This window comes from Haliotis cracherodii, unplaced genomic scaffold (genome assembly GCF_022045235.1).
Source record: "Haliotis cracherodii isolate W230 unplaced genomic scaffold, xgHalCrac1.p SCAF_5, whole genome shotgun sequence".
NCBI lineage: Eukaryota > Metazoa > Mollusca > Gastropoda > Lepetellida > Haliotidae > Haliotis > Haliotis cracherodii.
In genome coordinates, this window is record NW_027266308.1 from 25,955,972 (window position 1) to 25,965,315 (window position 9,344).

The following is a 9,344-nucleotide window of genomic DNA, read 5'->3' on the forward strand; positions in this document are numbered from 1 at the left end:
AGTGATCAATGGCAAGAAAAACGATCCAGATAACGGAAATTCTGACGTTCGCTCGTCACCCGGGTCGATCCCCACAGGGGTACACTGTGCCCCTGCTGTGATATTGCTAATGTTGCTAAAAGCGGTGTAAAACCATCCTAACTCGAGCGCCACGCTCATCAAACCCTGAGATGCAAAGACACACCAAAAAATTATCCCGGGATTTGTGTGAAGTTGCCACTTAAGGCTACAAAATTAGTATTCTCACATCCATAAGCCCAAATATAATCAACAATGATATAAACCAAAGACAACACATAGGACCACCAAGCACAATCTCTCTCAATTCTAGAGAATAAATTATAAAAGGAATCCAACTCAAGTCTAGAATGATTGGGTTAGTCTAGATTCCCTCAACTCTCTCTAGCCCGGAGTTAAGCATTGTCCTTGGCTCCAATTGGATTTTATTGTTTTATATTTTGTAGATATATATTTTTAAATAAGATTACTTTATTTGTGGGACTAAATGCCAGTCTACACCAAACATACTGTCCACACAGTAAATGGTCGCGGCCAACTCAGTCAGCGACCGTTATTTCAACATATGCATTTCTGAGCTCATCCAGCTCGGAGTCCCCTGGCTTATATCTCGTGACGAGTCGACATTTGAAGCCTCAACAGCACCAGGCTGAAACTGATTATGGATAACAGTGGTCAATCTCAAATCTGTTTAAATCGCCTTCATCTAAAGTATGGTTTCGTTTCCATAGCAACCCCCTATTTTGGCCATTAGTAACATATTTACGAAGATAATGCAGTAGGTCTCAAAGTAGATGCAACGTTTACCCATGTGGTTTGTTTGAAACAGATTTCATCAGTTTCCGTTAGCTATTGTCAGGTGACCTGTACAACTCATGGCTTTGATACGCTATCCAAGAGCCATACGTCACTCGTGTCTACATCACAGCAGTTACAAAAAAAAACATCTGCCTGTTTATTTATTTGGTAATAAGATGGAGGAAAAAAACATTTCTCGGTTTCCCGTTGAGACTTTTTTTGATAAACCTATCAACCACTGAATCCATAATAAAGCAGGTTCCTAATCTGTCATACAGACCCTTAAACAAATATATCCAGCCCATGCAAGTTTATTATGTTTGGCAAGTCTAGACTACTGCAGTATCAGGAAAATGAAGAAAGTCTGTGGGCTCTTTTTTATTATATTTTTTAACTATAATTTAACAACTGTTTTTTTTTCTGTAAAACATATTCATTTTAGAGACTAAATGTAATTCTAGCAGGTTCGTAACAAAATCCTATACACGTGCAAGCACACTAATACGACCAGGGAGTACTGCAGAATCGAAGGCTCCCTTTAAAACCCTATAACGTTGTTAAATCACGTATGGAGCACATATGGACTGTGGCCTTCCCGCGGCGCCAGTCCGTCACTGCACCGCTTACGTCGACATTAGTGGGGGGTTATCACCGCTTTAGATGAACGCATCCGCTATCGGAGTTTGTACCTGATTACCTTCCGGACAGACTGCATACCGAGATATCAGACTTGCATAGTTAGCGCATCTTCCGTTACAATAGACTTTGATTATGAATCTATGATCAGGAGAATATAGTGCAAACGTTACTCCCAAACCAGCTTTCCCTGTCTGATGCATACGGGACATACGAAATTGGTTTCATTAAATTCATACGAATGTGAGCTCTCCTGGATGTCTCCGCCGAAAGGCTTGTAGCGAAGAGTCCATGTCCCTGGGGCACCTGCTGGTGTACAGCCCTTGGCACATGTTAAGAGAGCTGACTCGGCATTCCATGCATTCTCTACCCTTGCCATCGCGAAGGTAAAGCGCTCTGGTGGAGCTGATGCTTCAGTCATAAGGTATCTGCTTACGTCGGTCGACCAACTTCATCCATACTGTCACTGGCCATGCATTTCTCATAAATATTGAGGCGTATGTTACAGTCCTGGGTTCTCATAGTACCAAGTAGGGATTATACATGTGTTCGACACTCCCAGAGTAACCTTCGAGGCAGACATTATTTGTCCGATGGTAGAACCATGGTTGCTGTCCAGTGTTAGAACACTGACTATTCATTGATGTCTGTCCAATTGTAGAACACTGACTATTCATTGATGCCTGTCTAATGGTGGAACACTGACTATTCATTGATGCCTGTCCAATGGTAGAACACTGACTATTCATTGATGCCTGTCCAATGGTAGAACACTGACTATTCATTGATGCCTGTCCAATGGTAGAACACTGACTATTCATTGATGCCTATCCAATTGTAGAACACTGGCTTTTCATTTATGCCTGTCCAATGGTAGAACACTGACTATTCATTGATGCCTATCCAATTGTAGAACACTGGCTTTTCATTGATGCCTGTTCGATGGCAGAACACTGACTATTCATTGATGCCAGTCTAATGGTGGAACACTGACTATTCATTGATGCCTGTCCAATGGTAGAACACTGACTATTCATTGATGCCTGTCCAATGGTAGAACACTGTCTATTCATTGATGCCTGTCCAATGGTAGAACACTGACTATTCATTGATGCCTGTCCAATGGTAGAACACTGACTATTCATTGATGCCTGTCTAATGGTGGAACACTGACTATTCATTGATGCCTGTCCAATGGTAGAACACTGACTATTCATTGATGCCTGTCAAAGTGTAGAACACTGACTATTCATTGATGCCTATCCAATTGTAGAACACTGGCTTTTCATTGATGCCTGTTCGATGGCAGAACACTGACTATTCATTGATGCCTATCCAATGGTAGAACACTGACTATTCATTGATGCCTGTCCAAGAGTAGAACACTGACTATTCATTGATGCCTATCCAATTGTAGAACACTGACTATTCATTGATGCCTGTCCAATGGTAGAACACTGACTATTCATTGATGCCTGTTCGATGGCAGAACACTGAATATTCATTGATGCCTATCCAATTGTAGAACACTGACTATTCATTGATGCCTGTCCAATGGTAGAACACTGACTATTCATTGATGCCTATCCAATTGTAGAACACTGACTATTCATTGATGCCTGTCCAAGAGTAGAACACTGACTATTCATTGATGCCTGTCCAATGGTAGAACACTGACTATTCATTGATGCCTGCCCAATGGTAGAACACTGACTATTCATTGATGCCTATCCAATGGTAGAACACTGACTATTCATTGATGCCTGTCCAATGGTAGAACACTGACTATTCATTGATGCCTATCCAATGGTAGAACACTGACTATTCATTGATGCCTGTCCAATGGTAGAACACTGACTATTCATTGATGCCTATCCAATGGTAGAACACTGACTATTCATTGATGCCTGTCCAATGGTGGAACACTGACTATTCATTGATGCCTGTCCAATGGTGGAACACTGACTATTCATTGATGCCTGTCCAATGGTAGAACACTGACTATTCATTGATGCCTGTCCAATGGTGGAACACTGACTATTCATTGATGCCAGTCTAATGGTGGAACACTGACTATTCATTGATGCCAGTCTAATGGTGGAACACTGACTATTCATTGATGCCTGTCCAATGGTAGAACACTGAATATTCATTGATGCCTGCCCATTGGTTGAGCAAAGGCTACCCATTCACACCTGTGTCTTGGCCAGTGGGTGGGTAGGGTGTGAGCCACATTTATTATGATGATGATGATTGAGATTTAACGAGCGCTTCCGGAGTTGCCAATTTCGCAACACGATTAAAGGACGCCAGAAATTGGCTCTACACAATTTGCCCATCTGGGGAATCGAAACTGGGTTCTCGGCCATACAAACAAACGCTCTAACCACGGCTACCCGGTGCCCCTCCCAGTGATATTTCCGTTTGATAACTGTCCGACGCTAGAACCAAGACTAAACCCTTCAAGCTAGTTGTAGAATCCGGACTATCCTTCGATAGAAGCCAGTGATAGAACAAAAACAAGAGAACTACATGTATGTTTGGCCAATGGTAGAATCCTTCACCTCCTCAACATGCCTGTACAGTCCTATACACTCCAGATCTACCCCTTACTCCCCCGACAACGGCTGACCCCGAGACCACCCCTGATACCAACACAGAGATATACAGTATAGCGCATATTTCCCTTCGGTAAGAGCCCCCATTAACCCAATTGCTTCCAAGCTCTGCTCCACAACAGCTCTAAATAGCCCCACACCTCACCTAGAGGCATATAGAGCTGTGATGAGCTTCCCAGATCCACCTTAGATATAGATACCTAGCTTTGATTCCACTCCGACAACCGGCCCACCAGGGAACTCTTGTGTTTGACCTTTCAGTACAGATAGTACGGCCTCTGCTGGAGGCGGCGTACAACGCCCGTGTCAGTTCTTCCCTTCGAGATGCCGGTTTTATCACGCTACAGGTGAACTGCGGCCGGATCCTTCCCTCGGACACTACACATAAACATAGATATCCCGACATTAACAGTTTAACATCTCCTTTGATATGGATTAATCTCTGGTTCAAACAGCAGCCATGTGACCGATGGTGTAAACGCACTGCAATGGTCAATATGCAGGCCAGTATATACTGGCCAGTGGGTGTAGCCTGACCGATAACACGACATGTTAAGCTAAGAAGATAAATCGGATGCTGAAGACGTGCATCTCATCATGAATCACTTGTACAGTGATTATGATATAGTAATATTACGAACTGGTGAAGAATCGGGTTACAGCTGGTCGTCACCAACCCATACTTGTCCCCCGTGAAGATCCAGGTTGGAATTTGTCTTCAGCATCGCCAAGTCTCGACTAACAGGGTCGGGTGGTCAGGTTTGGTGACTTTATTGATGCATGTCTTGTACCCCAATTGCGTCGATAGATGATCATGGTACCAATCACTGGGTTGTCTGGTCCAGACTCGATTATCTACAGACCGTCGTCATGTATCTTGAATATTGCCGAGTGCGACGTTAAACAACAACAAACAAAACAAAAGTAATGGAATGGTTGTTAGTATAATTCCAGTTCAAAGGGTCACCAATAACAGGCTTCGCACGTCACCAATGACTGGAATCGAACACGATCATTAGGCGTAGCGAGCCCATGCTTTACCATGAAAGCTACTCCATCAAAAACATATCAATACAAACCAGATATATTAGATTTAGGGTCTGGGGTGTCAAGTAGGTGGGTTCGTATTGAAGACAGCATCATATTTAGATTCGACCCCAAGCTACCTATATGTAGAGCGTACACACTAACCACTGGGCTTCACGTTCGCCTATTACAATTTGTCGTTTAATCAATAATCTGGTTAACGACGGAATCCAAAACGACATGGCTTTAACATAATGACCACAGGCAATATATTCGCAACTTCTAAGGAACGCACAATCAATTTGTTGTAATTAATATGTTTGATTTCGTTAATGTCTAAAATCAATATTTGCCTCTTTCGTGGGAAGGGGCTTCTGTATTGTACAACATTAAGAACTTCGCCAGGAGGACTAGCGTTTACCTGTAGGTGCGTTAGCGCTACAGAGGTAGTAGGCTCCGCGAAACGCGAGTACTTGGAACACGGTAAAAATATCTCAGAGTCCTTACAAGGCAGGGTGAAGTCGGGTGCGACAAATATTCGCCAGGCTTCTCTCTGTAGGAATTGCACGACAGACATCGTGCGGCGTAACAGAACCATTGTTTTGTTTGTTTTGTTTGTTCGTTGTTTAACGCCGCACTCAGCAATATTCCAGCTATATGACGGGGATCTGTTAATAATCGAGTTTGGACCAGACAATCCAGTGATTGACATCATGACCATCGATCCACACACTTGGGAGCCTGACCACCCGATCCCGTTAGTCGCCTCTTACGACGAGCATAGTCGCCTTTTACGGCAAATATGGGTTGCTGAAGACCTATTCTACCCCGGATCTTCACGGGTCAACAGATACGTTGATAATGATAAGGAGTATCTGTTCCTGAAGAGAAAATGTTCCTTTGTACTATTTGATCAAGTTGAATAATTCCCATGTTTTTTTACTTGGAAAGACTTTCCGTGATACTTTTACACTGGCAATATGTGTTTGTTGTTTTTTTCTTAACAATTTAATATGTGTGTTTAAACACGTGATACATCTTACGTTGATATAAAATATCAAGTTAAGCGTGTCAGGATTTTGAGTCAGTCAGTGATAACTGATATATATATGTCATGTTTACACTTAGATAGATAAGTCATGATATATATGTGTTGGTATATGCATCAATGTATCAGTCGTGCAGAAGATATAAATGTTATAACCTACAGGGAGCATGTGTTTAAGTCAAGTCAAGTGATACACACGTTATAACGAGTATGATATCAGAGCCAGTCATATTGGATCAATATCCTGATCGTATATCAGGTTTTATTTTCTGATCACTGTGGGATGAAGCTGTTATAATGTCCCATTCCTAAGCAAAGCATGTAACAAAAAATCTATAGCAGACAGACATTTCATAACGCTTTAAACGCGTTAATGTCTACTGTAGTCATAAAACGACGTACCATTATCCGCCTCTGCTAACTCGGCCTGATATGAAATTATGTAATCATAATCATGTAATGCCATGCCGTATCAATTTCCACAGCCGTAATAACCCATGTGATATCAAAGCCAGACATGTTAAATAACTGTTATAAGATGCCTATATATATATATATATATATATATATATATATATATATATATATATATATATATATATATCCAGCAATCTCAATAACATGTGGGGGCACGGGTGGCCCAGTCGTCTAAGGCACCGCAATTCGTTGTGCAGAGCTACGTCCCTTGGGCTCGCAAGAAACCTATGATTGTGGGTTTGAATCCCGGTTCGCCCCGATTATGTTTCTAGGTTAATCAGCACCATACCCGTGCTCGTGGGTTTCACAGAAGTGGTAAACGTCTGAGACCTGCATCCTCCCACATTAAGCTGTCACACCGTGATATAACTGTAATACTGTTAAAAGCGGCGTTAAACACAACTCACTCACTCCCAATAACATGTTATAACCGCAATCAGCAGCGTTATATGTTAATATCCTGTTATAAAAATCAGTGCGTAACGGCCTCTTATAACAACGAAGGTCAATATCACCGAACCGTCTCTTGATGGATCGATACAGATTGCTCTGACGTCATTTTTCATACGGACCCGTGTTATTAATGCTATAAATCATTAACCATTTTATTAAAATAATAAATTATACATTAGGAGTGCTACAGCTTATCAAGTTTAGATGTATGTACATGTATGTGTGTAATTAATGCCGATCGCTGATATTGACCTTATCATACCTGTGTGATACTGTAGGCGCTTAACAAACGTGTACTGATGATGTGGGCGGGACAGGTGAGTGTACATTGCGGATGAGGATATGAAGATACAAGAAGCATCCTTAGCTGATACAGAATGAGTGTCCAAGATGAATAACGGAGATGAGTCGACCTGGGTGAATAATAGATAGTAGGGCCATGATGTGGCCGAGCACTCATCGTAGAGGGGAGGCGCATCGTAGACATTTTCACCCACAATAAACATTTTATACGAAAAGCTTAAACTTTGACTAAATGTAATATTAGTTTCACATTGAGTGAAACTCGTTAATCCGGATGGTAGCGGACTGAAGCCGTCCGGATAAACAAATCTCCGTACAAACGAATTAATCACCATTATTGTCTAACGTCGCTGTGTGTACACGAAGCATCATATGTTAGGTCCGGAATGTGGGTTTAACGATGTCCGGACTAAAGAGGTTTAATCGTATTTCTATGGTTCGTTTGTTTTTTTGTTTGTTATTTAACGCCGCACTCAGCAATATTCCAGATATATGACGGCGGTCTGTAAATAATCGAGTCTGGACCAGACAATCCAGTGATTGATATCATGAGCATCGATCCACGCAATTGGGATACGATGACATGCATCAACAAAGTCAGTCGCTATAGTCGTCTTTTACGGCAAACAAGGGTTGCTTAAGACCTAGTCTACCCCGGATCTTCACGGGTCCGTATTTTCCATGAGGAATATGAATACATTATTTTAAACATTACTTCCGAATGTTCGATTTATTGTTTTCTATTTCATCCTATAAAGGCTAATGTATATGTCAAAACGATTTATAAGTATAACTTTGATGTTCAGATAACTTGTTGTTTTAACATGTTTTTAGAATCATACATGATTCTAATAACATGTAAGTAGCGTTAGGAGTTCGTTTAAAAAACAGACAAAACAAAACATGAATGCACGACACTTACCTGAAATATTTAAAATCCCATGGTGTATCCCATGCAGAATAACGTGTTCTCCGGGCTCGTCAGTCAGTATAGCGATTCTCTAACACAGCCCGTACTCACACTGAAGCAAGGTAGAATGGTTTCCGTCTGGCTGCCTGGGACAGATCCGATTCTAGGATGTTTTTACGATCCTATGTCCAGGGAGAAGTCTAATGATTCTTCAGGCTAAACCCTTCCACCGGCTAAACTTGAGAACCGACACGACGAAGGCTGACGAAAGGCAGACGAGACATATAGCGGGAGAGTAAGGTATAGCTAGCTCCCTCACCAGCACACACTCGCTCGACTACACGGGAAGGGGACTCCTGCCTGGCTTGTGTAGCGATATGCACGGTGACGCTGATGTGATAGACATATGTGCTGCTGCCTTCATCCGCACTCTGAATTTGGTGGTTAAATGAAATATTTTAAAAGGAATCAATCGAGTCGTGTTGACGATGCGAGATCTTGAGGAGAAAATGGCGAGTATGGAGTTTTCCGATAAGAGGTGAAATGATGGTTGGTTGCAGTGCAGGCAAAGATGGAATGATTCCAAATAGCCACAGATGTTCCCAGGGCTTAATGTTAACATGCTCTGAGAATTAATTCTTTTTCTCTGAGGTATTATTAGAACTGGTATTGGTGAAACTCACGGAGTTGAGTTGGTCTGCAGGGAGGTGGGTGCTTTATAGGGCTAGGACGGGTAATTCGGGTATCCGGGCCGGGTGGGTACTGAGTAGGACCCGGGTACCCACAGGACTACCCGGGCCCCTGGTTAGTCACGTGGTATATCGTTTAATGAAAAAAATTATCTTGAACTCTATGGTTACACTACAAGTCACTAATGTTCGCATTTCATTCTGACTATGCACCCATTCCTTCTGACCTTTCATATGGTTGAATAAAGACATAACTTCAACTTCAGTGCATGCATGACCAGATCGTTTAATACATGTATCTAAATACGTTATGCAAGTGCTGTGGTAAAGCAAAATGCCAAATCTGACATTTTGTATCTCTTGACACC

General features: G+C 42.0%; 1 protein-coding gene across 16 annotated transcripts in view; it reads right to left on the reverse strand.

Annotated features, from left to right (window-relative positions):
* The window catches only part of LOC139444421 (spectrin beta chain-like), a 91,356-nt gene extending 82,533 nt beyond the window's left edge, over positions 1-8,823 (reverse strand). For 11 of the 16 annotated variants that reach the window (XM_071225404.1, XM_071225398.1, XM_071225397.1 and 8 more), the window contains exon 1: positions 8,300-8,822. The gene's annotated coding sequence lies outside the window, so the exon portion shown is untranslated. Of the gene's footprint in view, positions 1-8,299 lie in introns of all 16 variants that reach the window. The other 5 variants (XM_071225399.1, XM_071225408.1, XM_071225407.1 and 2 more) reach the window with 2 other exon arrangements.
* Positions 8,824-9,344: the final 521 nt, after the last annotated feature.